The sequence below is a fragment of the Oryx dammah genome, unplaced genomic scaffold, assembly GCF_014754425.2.
Source record: "Oryx dammah isolate SB20612 unplaced genomic scaffold, SCBI_Odam_1.1 HiC_scaffold_17, whole genome shotgun sequence".
NCBI lineage: Eukaryota > Metazoa > Chordata > Mammalia > Artiodactyla > Bovidae > Oryx > Oryx dammah.
In genome coordinates this window covers 35241891-35259445 of record NW_024070201.1, presented here as the reverse complement: position 1 = coordinate 35259445, position 17555 = coordinate 35241891, and the positions used below count along the sequence as shown (strand labels likewise).

Genomic DNA, 17555 nt, shown 5'->3' with positions numbered 1-17555 from the left:
ACACAACACGGTAAACATCTGGGTAAATACAAAAGACTTTATTTTTTAATATCTTTAAAATATTAACTATTCAAAACAAAAATAACTATCTTTAGGTTTATAACATATGTAGAAGTAATATGTAAGACATCTTTTCTTAGCCTTTTGACTAAGATCAAGTGTAACAGTTGCACAGAGGCTGGGAAGGAAAAATGGAAGTATGTAATTATAAGATTCTCATCCTGTGTGTCCTGTGACATATTACTTGAGGTAAGACTGTGATAAGTTGTATAGGATTTCTATAAAAAAATTATTAAAAATGTTAAATTTCATTTAAAATCCCTTATTGGCTTATTAATTCCATGTTTTAATTGTAATAATTAATTACATGGAATTAATAAGCCAATAAGGGATTTTAAATGAAATTTAACATTTTTAATAATTTTAAAAAAAAAACAAGAAAAGGCAGTGATGATGACAGGTGGTACAAATAAGAAACAAAGGTATATCTTATATTTAAACTCAACCATGTCAATAGTCACATTAAATGTAAATAAACACCCAAATTAAAAGGGAGAGACTGCCATACTGCATACTCAACTGCATGCAGGCTATACAAAATCCATTTTTAAAATGAAGACACAATACTATAAAAGTAGAAGGATGGAAAATACATCCCATGGTACCACTAATAAAAAGAAAGCTGTAGTGGCTATAAGACAAAGCATATTTCAAAGCAAAGAATATTACTATGGATAAAGGGATTCTTATACAATGATAATGGGATAAACTCATTAGGAGGCCATAATGACTCTAAAAATGTATCCACCTAATAGAGCTTCAAAATACAAGGAAGAAAAACTAGTAAAATGTCAGGAAGAAATTTCATCAGAGTTCTCAGAATCGCTCTCCCTGCATGAATGATAGAACATATAGACCAAAAAAATCAGTAAGGATATTGAAGACTGGGGCAACACTTTCAACCAGCTTTATCCAGTTTACATTAATAGAATTTGCCAACCAACAAAAAAACTAGGAATTCAGCAACAGAAAGACAGCTGGAAAATATAAAAATATTAGAAAATAACACTTCTAAATGACACAGAAATCAAAGAAGAAATCAAAAGGGAAACTAGAAAGTCTTTTGAATTGAATAAAGATGTAAATACCACATTTTAAAATTTATGAAACACAGCTAAAGCATTACTTAGAAATAAATTTTATAGCACTAAAACCCGTATTGAAAAAAGGGGTCTCAAATCAGTGATCTCAGCTTTTACCTTAAGAAACTAGAAAAATAAGAGCAACTGAAACCTAAAGTATGAAGAAAAAAATGAAATAATAAGACCAGAAACAGAAATCAACAAAATAGAAAACAGGAAAGCAATATTATGTTTGCTGTTATAGTTATATTCTCCTATCATAAATGAGAGGTAACATCACCATATATTCATAAAGTGCATACCTTAGATGAGACAGATAACCTAAATAGCCCTATACCTATTTTTAAAAATTGAATTTGTAGTTAAAAACCTTCCCAGAAAGAAAACTCCAAGCCCAGATGGTTTCATTAGTGAAGTCTTTCATGTATTTAAAAAGTAATAATACCTATTGTACACAAACTTCCAGAAAACTGAATAGAAACTAACACTTCCCATCTCATTCTATGAAGCTACAGTAATCAAGTAATCAGGATAATAGCATAAAAAATAAACAAGTAAATCAATGGAATAGAGTAGAGACTCCAGAAATAAACCTCTACATATATGGTCAACATATTTTCAACAAAAGTGCCAAGGCAATTTAATGGGGAAAAAGAAACCTTTTTCAGACAATGGCACTAGAAAACTTGGATAGCCATAAGCAAAAATATAAACCTGAAATCGCATCTCACCTATTACAAAAATAAAACAAATCATAGACCTAAATTAAAATCTAAAACTATAAAACTTCTAATGAAATGCTTAGAAAAAAAATCTTGGCAACTTTGGGTTTTGCAAAAATTTCCCAAAGATGACACAGAAAGTATGAAATACAAAAGAGAAGCAATAATTGGACTTTATCAAAATTTAAAACACTGGCTCTTCCAAAGACACTTAAGAGGCAAGCCACAGACCAGTAAAAAATATACACAAAACATGTATCTGACAAATAACTCATATTTTTTTAAAAATGAAAAAGCTATTACAACTCAATAAAAAAAGACAACCCCAATTTAAAAAAAGAAAAGAACAGCAAAAGATTTAAAAGACACTTCAACAAAGTAGATACATGGATGACAAAAAGGCACATGAAGAAAGCTCAACATCATCCGTCATTAGGGAAATAAAATTAAAATCACAGTGAATCACCCACTACAGACCACTTGAATAGCTAAAACTGAAGACTAAACATACAAAGTGTTAAGAATGTGGGACAGCTGGAACTCTTACACATTGCTAGTAGGAATGTAAAATAGTAAACCACTTTGGAAAAATCAGCAGTTCTTATACAGTTAAACATGCACCTATGTAACCTAATTATTCCATTCCTAGGTATTTATACAAAAGAAATGAAAAAACATGTCCACCTAAAGACAAATGTTCAAAGCAGCTTCATTTGTAACAGCCAAAAACTAGAAAGAACCTAAATGGGTAATCAAATTATGGTATCTACTTACAATGAAATACTAATCCTCAATTTTAAAAATAAGTTATTGACATGCACATGAGTGAATCTCAAAATAATCATTCTGTATGAAAGAAACTAGACCAAAAAATTGTATATAACGTATGATTCCAATTACATAAAACAAAAATTTTAATGCAATCTATAATGGCAACAGACCAGTCATTGCCTAGGGATGAGGCTGAAAACAGATCAAGGAAGGGTAGAGTAAGGGACTCTGAAGGGGCATTAAGAGACCATTAGGATTATGTATATGTAAATTATCTTGACTGCTGAAATGGCTTGACTGGTGTATGCTGCTGCTGCTGCTGCTAAGTCGCTTCAGTCGTGTCTGACTCTGTGTGACCCCATAGACGGCAGCCCTCCCAGCTCTCCAGTCCCTGGGATTCTCCAGGCAAGAATACTGGAGTGTGTTGCCATTTCCTTCTCCAACACATGAAAGTGAAAGTGAAGTCGTTTCCGACTCCTATCAAAACATCAAATTATACTCTAAATATATGAAGTTTATTATATGCCAATTATATCTCAAGTCGGACATGACTGAGCAACTTCACTTTCAAAGCTGTTAAAAAAACAAACATGCAGTAGGTAATATTCTCACTTTATAGATGAGCATGCTAAGGTTCCAAGAAGTTACATGATTTGCCTAAGATCAGTGCTAGTACACAGCAGTATCCAGGGGTGGCAGGAATTCCACACGGTATATTTTTAAACTAATACGTAGTATCTACTATAGTTCTGGTTCACAGAAGGCACTCAAAAGTTATTTTGGAGTTTTAAAATATAAAACATATACAAAGCTTAAGATATGGAAAAGTAACAGACTTTAACTTTCCCAAAGGATACATAAATTTTTAAGATTTTTAACCCAAAATATCTCAATTGATAGAATGTAAGATAGCATGTCTGTAATTCATTCCAAAAGCGTTTCACTGAAATCTATTAGGCAATACATAAAATGAACAGCTTGATACGTACAAGTGAGACAGAAACTTAAGTCATACACAGGTTATAAAAGAGGGCCCTCTGATGACGAACTGGCAAGGGGCTCAGTGTGTCAGCAGGCTAAGGTACACACAGTACATACAACTGAATACATTTGAATGGAGAACAACAACTCCTGCAGGTCTCCCAGGAGAAACACTGGGCAAAACATTTCCTAGAGAGAAATTACTAGGTTTTGTAACAGTTACTTTTTTTCCTTTTATATATATATACATATATTTCATCTCTTCCCATAATAGAGTATAAATTCCTGATGACTAACTCTTCAGTCACCATTTTAAATTCCACCTCACATCCAAGAGAATCCTGAATTCATATTCTTATTGAGTGAATGAATAAATGAATTAATGCATGTTAGTGTTAGTCTGAATAAGGCAATGAAGAATGATAAGAATCCTTTTCAAAATCAGCTTGACTTTATTCCATTTTCTTGAAAAAGTTTATTTTAAAGTAAAATAAAAAATAAATAAAATAAAATAAACAATAGCAACAACAACAACAAATAAATAAATAAATAAAAATTTTATTTCAGTGTCTTTTCTTAGTCATGAATGTATCTTCCTGCACTATTTCCTTTTCCCTTGAAAGAGACAAGTAGAAAGGACCTATACCCAAAGCATAATATTTCCTTTGACTATACCTTCTGTGGAAGACAGAATGTAGCAATATAACAAGAGGGTTGTAGTCATCATTTTATCTGAAAGAGTTTTAAAAGTAACCAGACTCTGTGCACACCTGTTTTATTCCTCACAGATGTCATGTATTAATCTCTATGTGAAAGCCACCTGATAGGAATGGCATAATTTGCAGTATCTTCACTCTTCTTACTCATGGTAGCCAAGTTTTACTTTATGTCCCTGAAATCAACAAGACCCTGCCTGTACACTTGAGTCCCTAGTATTAACATCTTCTGTGTTTAGGCTATGCCTGTAAATTATCAAGTGATTTTATCTTTAAGTATATTCTCATTCATTTAAAAACACATCTTCCTTCCAGGCCTCCATGGGAAGAAAAAGTATCCTCAATTTTCAGTGGGGATCTAACCAATGAGATGCAAGGGATTTGAGCATTGACATGAGATCATTAGCATGATATTTTCTCTCTGCCTTTTCAAAAATTCAGTGCTGAGAACAGGGAACAGGGGAAAGCAATGAGTAATTTTGACTCCTTTCTTTTCCTCCTGCTCCCCATCAGATATAATCCAGCATCAGATATAATGTGGTTAGCACACCACATTATATAGTCTCTTCTTTCTGTTTCTGACATTCTGTTCTCAAAATACCTACTCTTGTTTAAACCTCTTACCTCCTGCCTAACCTATCTTACAAGGTGTTTCCCTAGTTAAAGTCTTTTTTCCCCCTTTAATCAACTCTACAAACTGTTGGCTGAACTAACTTCTCAAAAGCAAAGCTCTTGCCATACCACTCAGTTATGTGGACTGAGGGCTGTCTCAAATCTACCAAATGCCTTAGCTTACCATTATGTGCCACAATGATATAATCACACTAAATTTTCTAGCTTATGCATACCCTATACCTCAGTCAAACTGGATTTCTCATATTCCCTATCCCATACTTCCCTGTTTCCTTCCATCTATCCCCTACCCATGTTTGTGCCAGTTCATCCCCTATTCCACTGATAAAATTCAATTCAACGTTTAAAGAATATCGGAAAGTCTGCTTCCTAAGTTAAGGTCCTTCTTCTTAAAGGGATTATCTTTCATTCTTTTGAACTCCCTAGAGGACAATATTTTTTTATTAAGGCATAGAGAATAACATATCTCCTCTGTTTGTCTCCTCTGCAATAATCAGTGCAACTTACTTAACATTTATTAATTCCTCCTTTGAGCCACACACCGATTTAGACATAGGGGCACAAAAAAGAATAAGAAAGTTCAATAATTATGTCTAGATTCTAAGGTTCTTGATAGCAGAAACTCCATACATTTGCATTTGTTTCCAATGCAGCATCTAATGTTCTGTTTTGAATACACTCAGTACCCAGTCTATATTTATGGAGTTGAATTAATTTCCAACAGAAGCTAAACACTCTCCTTGGAAGAAAATATTTGCTACCAAGAAAAGGATTTACCAAACTGCAAAACAGATTTGCTGCTGTTCAATTGCTCAGTCGTGTCTAACTCTTTGCAACCCCATGAACTGCAACACACCAGGCTTCCTGTACTTCACTCTCTCTTGGAGTTTTCTCAGACTCATGTCCATTGAGTCCGTGATTTTATCCATCTCATCTTCTGTTGCCCTCTTCTCTTCCTGCCCTTAGTCTTTCCCAGAAACAGGGTCTTTTCCAATGAGTCAGCTCTTCGCATCAGGTGTCCAAAGGACTGGAGCTTCAGCTTCAGCATCAGTCCTTCCAGTGAATGTTCAGGGTTGATTTCTTCTAGGATTGACTAGTGTGATCTCCTTTAAAGAGTTTTCAGAGGGCAACTTGGACATCACATTGACCACTGTTATACCATCCAATGTGAAGACTCAAATGGCTCAGATCACTCTTTACTAAGATACTAACTTGTAAGTAGGCCAGACTGCTTCAGATGATAGATTCTCAGATGGTCAGAGCTTCTAAGAAGCTTCACATCACAGAAATCTCTTTCTTATATGCTCCTTGGGAATTTATATAGGGCTCTTTAAGTTGACATCAAGATTTAAATACCATTCAATATACCTGGGAGATACATAATTCCTGTTTGAACTAACCACATCTATACAGCCTTAACAATGTATACTTTCAAGGCTACATAGCATCCCTGAAAGCCTAACTACAATGACACCTTTCACACTAGGTGGAAAAAGATTAGGTGAATCTTGCATTTACTCTCTACATTCTTACATTCCCTCCCATCCTGGAAAACAGATAGAAGGACATAATAAGGCTTTTTAAAAGATGACACTAGGAATAAAAGGAAATGAAATAGTTGATAGTGTCATGCAAATACCAATGTTTAAACAAAAAAAAAACTTCTTGACAATGATATTTGTAAAGGAAAAATTCAAGCAATAAAACTGAATTAAGTGGAAAGAGGTCATTGCTGAATGACCAAACCAAGCCCCAGTGCCTGGCACCTGCCAGGATAGGAGCTCCTTGGGTTGGCCTGACTCCTCCCACAAGCTATCTCTAATTAGAGTGACACACATCTTCTCAAGCAAAAAACTCAGCAAGGCATGTAACAATCACTCTAGCACAAGGATCGAAATTAAAGATCAGTCTCAGAAGAGAAAGAAAGAAGTGCATTCTCTTTGTGTAGGAGGAAAAGCAACCCAAAAATCTAGACTATGAAACCTGTATTTCTGGAGAGAATTGTTAGCATAGAATGGTTGCACTATTCTAACAGCATGATAAAAAGATGGGACAGCCTTTTTCATGGCATTCAGTCTCAGGGTAAAATGTAAGAGGTCTCAGAATAAGATGTAAACAGGTTTGAAGTGCTCTAAGAACTTAGGAAAATTTTATCAGTTAAGGATATAATCAAGAATAATATTCCAGATGAAGTGAAACCATGCTGATGTTTTCATGGTTGGGAAGAGATGTGATCTGAAATCAAAGCAACTGTGTTTGAATCCTAGCTCTGCCCTTTTCTTCCTTTCATTCCTTCCATCTTTCCCTTATCTTTTGTTGTTGTCACTCATTTGTTTATTTATTCAACAAAATCTACTAGGAACTTAGTATGTGTCACACATTGTGCTAGAAACTGGGTGTACAGGTTTGAACAAAATAGTCACGGTATCTGCCCTGACAGGGCTCATAAGTTTAGTGAAGAAAACTATAAACATTAAATAAACATACAAAAACAAGATAACTACTATGAAGGTAAGAAATAAATCAGAATTTAGAGAAAACCACCAGGGGTTTGAGGGATTTGTTAAAAGAATTAAAGATAACAGGTAGAAGTGCCTTGCCCAATGCCTAGAAAACACAGGTGTTCAACAACACACAGCTGTTTTTAACTTATTGAAAGAAAGTGAAAGTGACATCACTCAGTAGTGCCTGACTCTTTGTGACCCTGTGGACTGTAGCCTGCCAGGCATGGGATTCTCCAGGCAAGAATACTGGAGTGGGTACCATTTTCTTCAAACCCAGATCTCCTGCATTGCGGGCAGATGCTTTAACCTCTGAGCCACCAGGGAAGCTCTGCCAAATACAGACACTTGATTCCTTCCCCTTCCTCTCTTGACAGAGAAACTGGGAAATGTTAGAGCACTGGTGGGTGCTGCTGGGGGACAGTGTCAGTCTGTTCACTCTGGACACTACAAACTAATGCACAACTTGTTATTCTACCAGTGCTCCCTATAATCGTAACTTTGGTCAATCCACAACTTTCTTCCAGGAATATCTGGATTTCATCTCCTGTTTAGTATCTTTGAGATAATTTATAAATGTTTCCTTTTGGTTGAATGGAATAATTAACCCCCTCTAACCTTAAACTATTCTCAAGAAAAAACCCACATCAAGAACTGAGACCAACATATCTTATGTGGAAGACTTGCCAGAAAAACACAACTAAGGACTTCCCTTCAGGTTGTAAGTACACGGTTGCACAGAATATCTCACTGCAGGAAGACTTTCTGAAGACGTAAAAGTTCTCCTTTTAGACCATGATATTCCTTTATCTTGTTCTTAGTGAGCAAATACTCAACATGCCTTAAAATCTGACAAATTTCACTTCAGGTTTAGTAAACTGCTAAGTCAATAAAGATTATAATTTCTTTTGAGTGATCATCACTTCACAATAGTAAAACTAATTCCAACAGTTCCTCAGTTTCTTTAATTGTATAAAACAAATGAGAGTGCTCTTAGTTCATATAAGAAACCCACTGAGGATTCTTTAGTTCTTAATCCAAAAGGTGACCTTGCATACAACTCAAGGAACACATGTTATATATTATTTTACAGCTGGGCAAACAGCATACATACTAATTGAAAAGAAACTATCTCTAATTGAAAGAAAGGATAGAAAGGATGGAGGGAAAGAAAGGAAAAGAGGAAAGGGACGTAGAAGGAGAAAAGAAAGGAAGATGCATCACACTAAAAGTCACTGTATAGAAGTATGATTTCTAAGAGTTTGCCAATGTCCAAAACTAAAAGCATCATATACCATAATTGAAACCTACTTCATGTGATCCTTTGTCCTAGAAGATATAGGGATGTTACTTGGTCATAGTTACCAGGAGACCTTTCTAAAGGTCTCCCATGTAAAATACAAAGTGTGATACATAAATGATTATTTTCATATATATCCAGAGTAATCTTTACCCAGATAAAGCAAAACTGTTCTCATTGTTTCCGCGCCCCACCCCCGCTCCTCCCCCGCAACTGAGGTAGCTATTTCCTAAAATTCCTACTGTTGTCCTCAGAATGCCCTGAATTGAAATAAATACGGGGGGGTGAAGGGTGGGGGGTGGGGGGGAGATGCGGGGGGGTGGGGTGGACTACAGAACCCCTTTTAAATTACTATTGTCAGATCCAAACAAATATTTCCACATCTTGAAAAATCAGTCCCATTTTATGATTTTATAAAAATCTCCTATTTCAGTCATTTCCTATTTCACTAATTTCTCTCCTTTTTTCTCTTCTTCTCAATTACTGCAGTAAAATTGGAGGGAAGGGTATTTCTTCCATTTGTTCAACCATATCTTCTCCTCAGACAGGTCCAGACCCTCAAAGTTTTTTGAAACTCAGCTCTCTAGTTTATACCCACATTTCCCATGCTTTACTTTCTCAGCCTTCCCCCAGATATTGCCTCGCAGCTATCTATTCTGTGACTGCAAGTCCAAGAAAAAAATTCTCTGTAACTAGTCACAAAATCAACAGCAGCTTCCACACACTGCCAATACGAGGGACCAAGCCCAGAATCTCCTAAAGTTGTCAACCATTCAATGAGTGTACACTTGATACATGCTATATCAGGTATCAGATTATGTGCAACAATCTCACCTTAACCCATTCTAATTGATGATGCCATATATATGTAGTAATTGGAAGAAAAATTACATTCACAAGAGAACAACATCTGTTATTTCTTCTATACTACAGTCAGTGAAACTCAGAACACAAGTGGTAATAATTGAAACCAAGTCATAGGCTTGTTGGAGAAGGCAGTGGCACCCCACTCCAGTACTCTTGCCTGGAAAATCCCATGGACAGAGGAGCCTGGTGGGCTGCCGTCTATGGGGTCGCTAAGAGTCATACAGGACTGAGCAACGTCACTTTCACTTTTCACTTTCCTGCATTGGAGAAGGAAATGGCAACCCACTCCAGTGTTCTTGCCTGGAGAATCCCAGGGATGGGGGAGCCTGGTGGGCTGCCTTCTACGGAGTCGCACAGTCAGACACGACTGAAGTGACTTAGCAGCAGCAGCAGCAGCATAGACTTGTTACCAGCTGCCATAGCTTTAAGAAAAAAATAATCTACAGTCTGACTAATGTAGGCAGTTATAGGGGTACAGACTTGGGAGTCCATTGATGCTAATGCTTAATTATCCACTATAAGTGGGTCAAAAGGTAAAAATAATAAAGTGTCCAACATACCATTTTGTTGTATTTGTGCTTTCCAAAGGTATAAAAGAGCCCAAAGGTGAAATAAAAATAGAAAATCTGTTTTTATTAATGAATTAATTCACTTGAGCTTATATAAAACTGTGTGAGCTGAAAAGAAAGAACTAACTCCAGTAAGTCTGTATTCAAAGAAAACTCCACCCACATAAACTCTCCATAACAAATCAATTTTTAAATCCTTAGTTAGTGATCATCTTTTTTCCTCTTGAAAGTTCTTGCTAAGCAAATAATAATACAAACAAGAATTTTATCATGCGGATAGACTTTTTGACTGATTAAACATTAAGGATAAGTCTTTTTTGCCAGTCATTGATGGGAGATAATGCTTAGGAAATTAACCTTTTTACATAATAATTGCCTTGCATCTTTGAAAAACTCCAGTAAGAAATATGAAGAGAGAGGCAGAGAACAGGGCAAAAGGAAAAGAGAGATGAAGGAAGGGACAAAGAGAATGCAGAAAATGTTTTTATCTTTACTGGAAATATTTCACTCACATTTTAATCTTGGCACTAGCAAAAATTTGGTGAAATGACAAGCATTTATACCCATACTCCATGATAACATAAAATATGTATTTCAGATAAAACTACATGCTGAAAGTTATATAGAGAGACAAACGTACAACAAAATGCACTAGATTTTGTTGATTATTCAATCTTTACAAACTGAGTAGTTGCTAAAATATTTCTAAATGCTTGAGTAAATCGGTGGTTTTATTTTTTCCTGAATTATAAACATGACAATATTTCCCATCTTAAAGATTACTGTATTACAGAATAATAGCTAGTTCAAATCTGTGCATAATTAGTGCATTTATGGACACTCCCTTGCTTCCCTGTATTTGAGACCACCACTCAGTTCAAATTATGGCTTTATTTCCCCTTCTCCACATGTACTTAATTCCTTTAAATATTAACAAAGTGTATGTAAGAATACTGGAAGATGATAAAGCCTATCTTCTTGGTTATAAACAAGTTCAGAAAGCAGCTTTTGGGGGAAATATTCAAATTTATTAGCTGTTCTTAGCAAACTGCCCTCAAGCCCCACATTGTTTCCAATCTCAAGTTAAGAAGAATTTTTCTCCAATGGGCACTGAATCACTTTAATGTTGACTCTTGTGCAGCTCTACTCCACCTTCAAATGTAGCCAGTAAATTCAGCTTTACTACAGTTCTATAAAAATGTGAAAGAACCATAATAGCATCTAAAAAAGAGCTGTTGGCACTATACTAGTTTAGAGAAAACCCTAAACTGAATACTAATGCAAAATTTAATGATAGTTTGCCTAGTTGCCAAAAGAGTTACAATAATTATTTTGCCATAATGTAAAATTGTCTTGAAGGCATCTGAGAATATTACTGTGTAAGATGCAGAAAAAGTCCCCGAAGTGTCATTGTTCTCATGAGGTCTTTCAATGTAAATAAATCATCGACATATTATCTTCACTGAAACACTGTCCTCTGATTAGAGGATTGCCTTAATGAGTGCAGAAACATTATAAAGAGACCACTCTGCTTCTTTAGTAAGTCAGCTTCCTTGATTGACATCCAGTATGGATCCACCTCACCCCAAATTCTACTTTACAGTGAATATCATGATTGTGAGGTTCCAATAAAACATTCAAACAGAATCAATACAATTTTACTTCCCTTTTCCCTTATTATCACAACCAAGTTTTTAGAGTTGAAAAGGAAACCAAGATCAAATTTAGATACGTTGTTTGAAATTAGCAAAGATGAAACACTTCAGTGCCAGACAAAAGCCCTGATTTTAAGAGTAGGTTTTTGCCTTCCCTGAAATGCCTAGCTCAGGCAGTGTATTTTTATGACTGCAGATATTGGCATGTTTCACATTTAAGATTATGACACACCAACTTATTTTGAAATTTTTAAAATCCTCCACTGCACATGTTTCAAGTGCTTCATGACTATCACTGATAATTGAGCAATTAACTCGAAATTACCAAATGTGCTGTGATGGCACAATATGTAGTAAGTAACATGAAAAAATAAAAAGCAGAGGAACTTAGTACAGTGAAAAAAATTAATAAAGGGTAAAATAGGCCATAATAATAATAATAATAGTACTGAGTAAGTTTTAATGGTCCCAGGTCTTAGTAGTTTAATGGTGCCAGTAAAATGGTTTAATGAAATAAGTCCAGAGTATTACAAATTTTTAGAGCAGTTTATTCTGGTGCTACAAAAAGGACATTTCTTTCTAAATGGTCTTGTGTAATAAGTACACAGGGATTTGTCCAAAAAGTAAGTGTGGGAGTTTCATTAGACAAAAAGGACAAAACAATTAGGTTAAAAATCCTGACAGGCAGGTTGTTAAGAAACACAAACTTTCAAAAAAATAGATGCAAAATTTTCCTTTAAGATAGACAAACTAAAACTCTAGGGGCTAAAGATGATTCAAGAAGTCATCAAGCTATTGTGAACATGTTTGCAAATCAAAAATTAAGATACATGGCTTGGCATCAAGAAGAAGGATGAAACTCAGCTATACTAGAAAAATCAGAATGCCTCTTCACTGTTCATCTCATCAACATCTCTAAAACTTGGCTTTTCTGGCTAAAACCATAATATGACCATGAAGAGTTGTTCTTTAGTAGTTAAACATAGCCAGTGAAGCAAATTCCATAAACCTAAATCCCACCTTATTTCGGTGGCAGGCCATCTTAAAAGTTTGCAAGAAAAACCAACAATTTAGAAAGTCAGAGAGTGAAAAGAGATTCAAAGTACAGCAAATGTAAGGACAATATTTAAAAACCTTTTTTTCTCAAAATTCCATCAATATTGCTCAAAAACACTACTGGGAGATTAAAAATAGACCAGGCTGTCCTTTCAGGTATAAATTAGAAACAGAAAGTGGAAAGAATAGAACGAACAAGTATCTAAGGGCACCAGTATATAAAATTTAAAAGCTTAAAATGTAATGGATATACACATTCAAATTAGCAAACTGCTTTCAATTAAAGTAGATTTCTGGCCACAGTTCACAAATGTATAGTAGCTGTATGTATTAATGTAGATACTCCAAATGTCAGTATATCTCTAATTAACATGAGCACACAACTGTAAAACTGAGAAGGCACAATTTTAAATTCCTTACATTCCTGGCATTAATACTTTCATGGGGCAGCTCCCGTTGTCATGGAAAATGGCATTCAAGCCCTATTTGTGGATTTTCACAGCTCATCTTTTTTATTTACCTGCTTTATGTCAAGATTAGCCTGGAATAATATTTTTAAAGATAATGCACTTAGACCTGCTTGTCCTTAAAATCACAGATGTTCTCACTGAAGGAGCTTTGGTCTGGGCTATGCTCAGTTTGAAACAAATTTCTCTCCATTTTAAAATACCACAAAGAGATGATTTCATGATTCTTTTTGTTTGTTTCCTAAAAATCTATGCAATTCAAAAAATTTCAGCTGAAACATAGCATGTGGAGTTTGGAAATAAGGGGATAGGAAAATGCCAGGGAGGAGCAAACGATCCAGGAACATGAGGAAATAAAGTGGTAGAAGGCTCTCCACAATCTCCTCCCTGACTTACTCTGCTTAAACTTTTCAAAAATATTTGTACAGCAACCAAGTAGAGACTGAGGTAGTGATCAAACAACAAGAGAAAGAGACCTACAATACTCTCTGAAAGAGGATAGATTGGTGTTATGGGAAAAGCACTAAATTTATACTAAATCCCTCAGTTTGAGTCCTGCTACTTTGCAAAAATAAGGATAATTCCTACTCACCTCAGAGTTTTATGAAATTTAGCCAATTAAATGTCTGCAAAAGCAAGTGTTTTATTAAGATATTGTTATTATTAACTGAAGCATGGGGCTAAGCAATAATCATTTTTTGTACTAGAGAATAAAATAATTTTGGATCTTGCTATTAGAAACCATGAACAGAGACAAATTTTATAAAAAGGGAATTTGCTAGCAAATTTCTAAAAAGAGTTGGGAATCTGAAAAAGCAGGTCTATCTCTATTTTGTTGTTGATGTTTTTCACCAATCATTAACATGCAAAACAAGGTCTTCTTATACAATGCCTACTTTGGGGAAAGGAAAAAGTGGCTTTATTTAAAAAAAAAAAAAAACTAGAATAAAATGCTTTCAGTTTCTGAAAAGATAAGTTTTCCTTCACAGTGTTTTCTTACTCTAACCTAGGTAGTAGATATACGTGGGTAAGATTCTAATCGGTTCTCACACACCTTTGGTGTGGTCTATTCATTATGGATGTGCAAAACAATATCCCACCTTTCTTATCTCACAGACCAGCTTCTGCACACCTTACTAGGAAACCTTCCCATGGCCATGAGGTATAACTTTCTGCCTTAGATCATGTAGCAAATAAGCAGTTCCAAAATGTGGAAATTAAAGTTCCTAAAAGAAGCCACTGACACTGATCCCATTTGCTTGTTTTTAGGGCAAACTAAATAAATGTTTAGCTGCCTCAACATTCAGTGTAAGTGGTAGACAGTTTCTGCAATACTTAAAAGGAAATGCAAGCATTCTGGATGCCATGTTAATTTTATTTGACTTATCTTAGTCATGGTATCCTGCTACATTTCTTTAATAAGAAGGTTCCACAGTTGGAAGGGAGATGGCCCATAAAAAAGCTTGAGACCCCTGACCAAAGAAACGACAAATTCCATAGCCTAAATTATTGTATAGAAATTCTCAAGTCTGGAAAACAATTACTTTAGGCATATGTGATTACTATGACTTTTACTTAAGTTATTAGACAAAATCTGATTAATCTGACTAGAAATCTTTTGAGTTTGGTTTTTTTTAAGTTGAACTCCAGAAATAACCACATGAAACCTATCCCACACGCCCTTTCTATTTTTAGCCTCTCTCCTTTGTTGTTATCTAGTCACAGTCTTTTCGTCTCTTTTGCAACCTGTGAACTGTAGCCCACCAGACTTCTCTGTCCACAGGACTTCCCAGGCAAGAATACTGGAGTGGGTTGCCATTTCCTTATCCAGGCAATCTTCCCAACCCAGGGATCAAACCCAATTCTCCTGCGTTGGCAGGTGAATTCTTTACCACTGAGCCACCAGGAAAGCCCTCTCTCTTTGTTAGGTCACAAGAAATAAGTCTCAACTAGTTGGATCACCTCTGTTCAAAGCTAGTCTATGTATATCTGGTTGGGGGATTGTAGGAGAGGAGAAGCAGAAAAGTCAGGAAATACAGCCTTGAGGTGATGAGAAATGTAAACTCTATTTTAATTAAAGCCATCTTGGTTGAAATCCTGGTAATTATCTTATGTTGGCAGCTTTAAATAATTAATCATCCTAAAAACTTACTACGAGAAATGACTGAATGATATGAGAAAAGGGAGAAAGGAGGTAAAAGAAAGGATAAAGCAACAATGACAGGATTTGTCAAATTTATTTTGACAAAGTTTAAAATTATTTCCCTCCACTCAGATTTCTAATAGGATAAGCTCAGCTCCTTGGAATCATCCTTTTTCTCAAGAGCCCTTCAAAGATACTTTACATTTCTCCATTTTCTTTGCCTCCTAATCCTCACTATGATACTTTGCAGAAATTGAAAGCTTATATTTAATCCAAATGAACCATGGAGTTTAATATTTTGTGTTTTACATGAGAATTAAGTCTACAAATAATAAAATGTGAATTTATAGTCTCATAAGAACAGCATCTTATTTATTCTTAAAGCATTAAAAATATACAAAATTTATTAAACTATATTAAATATTCACACCTAGTTTTTAAGATGGTTCAAAATACCTGCCCCAAATCAATGCTGCTACTGGAAGAAAGGTAAAACTGATTTCAAAGGAATTTTCACTGCTCTCCACCTTAAATACTGAATCACTTAAACTCTAATTTATAATATTACTTTTTTCCAAGTACTTTCCTGGAAGTGTACTGCCTAAAGCTCCTTTATAGGGGTACAGAGAAGCTTCCTCTGTCTTTGTTGTTTTCAAATGTAAAAAACACCTCAGATACCAATGGTTTGCAACAATGTACACATATAAATCCCTGGAGGAGAAAATGACAATCCACTCCAGTATGCTTGCCTGTAAAATCCCATGAACAGAGGAACCTGGTGGGCTACAGTCCATGGGGCAGCAAAAAGTCAGACATGACTGAAGCAACTGAGCACACACACACACACACACACACACATAAACACCTCTTAAACTCAAATTACTTAAATGTGATCTTATATACATACGGACATTTTTAATATCTGCCACATACTCTATGTTTATATTAATATAACAATATAAAGTATTTTCATTGACCAAAGTTCATTCAATTTTTTTTTCTTGAAATTGACCTTCTTTCCTGAGAAAAAGTATCTTTGTTCTACAAAATACCATTTAAAATATAATAGCGTTTTGACAATGGTGAAGAAGGTAGGAGGAATACTTCGATTCTGATATACATTATACATTCACTAAATGAGTCTTTGGTTCCTTAGTACATAATCTCCTCGTGTACTGACAGCTCTTTGAATTCTGTATCATCTCATCTTTTCAATGAGGGCAGGCTCATAGCACTTTTCAAGTCCAGACAACCAGAAGTTATCAGGGTAAATTATTCATGTGTATATAGACTAGCCCCTTTAAGTTAATCCATTCCTATAATTGAGCCCCATCTTCAAATAGTAAGATGCTTATTCTTTCAGTCTATTTTAATTTGGCCCTGCCATTGTGTTATTTCACTGAAAATCACAACAAATTGAGGATACTTTGTTTTTTGCCAGCTGATATTCTTCTATACTCCTTTTAAGAAAACACTTCTTAAAAAACTAATAATACTTTAAAAACACTGTAACTGTTTCATTACACAAACAGAAGAGTAATAAGAATAATAAATGAACCAATACTTACAAATACGCACAAAAAAATCAGCCCCAGCACCCAGAAATCACTGGTAAATTGCTTTTGAATTCATGAAAGTGACCTGAAAGTTTAGAAAAAAAAACGAAATGAAAAAGGATTAGTAAATTGTATTTACATGCTTTATTAAAGAATACATTCTGGCTACAAATTATACTATTTTTAACTCGGGCAGTTGTCTACTCTAACAATTTTTTCCAAGATAATACCAAAAGAAACAATTATTTCATTGTTTGTCACTGAAGAATACAGCATCTCCATTATGGCTTTTAAAATATCGTCAGTAATAAAGTAGGTGTTTAAAAATATGAATAAGTAAAAACAAAAGCAAGAAAAAGTTTAAGGCAATAAAGGCTTACAAGTTACATTTGAAAAACATGATTAATTTAGGTCTGCAAGTGAAAATGAATTAGCTTCACAGAAGATAACTTGGATATGTCCAACAGAACATAACT

At 34.9% G+C, this 17555-nt stretch overlaps 1 protein-coding gene across 4 annotated transcripts in view; it reads right to left on the bottom strand.

Annotated features, from left to right (window-relative positions):
• SOX6 (SRY-box transcription factor 6) overlaps positions 1-17555 on the bottom strand; it is a 712355-nt gene that overhangs the window by 545865 nt on the left and 148935 nt on the right. For all 4 annotated transcript variants that reach the window (XM_040258270.1, XM_040258272.1, XM_040258273.1 and 1 more), the window contains exon 2: positions 17092-17164. The gene's annotated coding sequence lies outside the window, so the exon portion shown is untranslated. The remainder of the gene's footprint in view (positions 1-17091; positions 17165-17555) is intronic.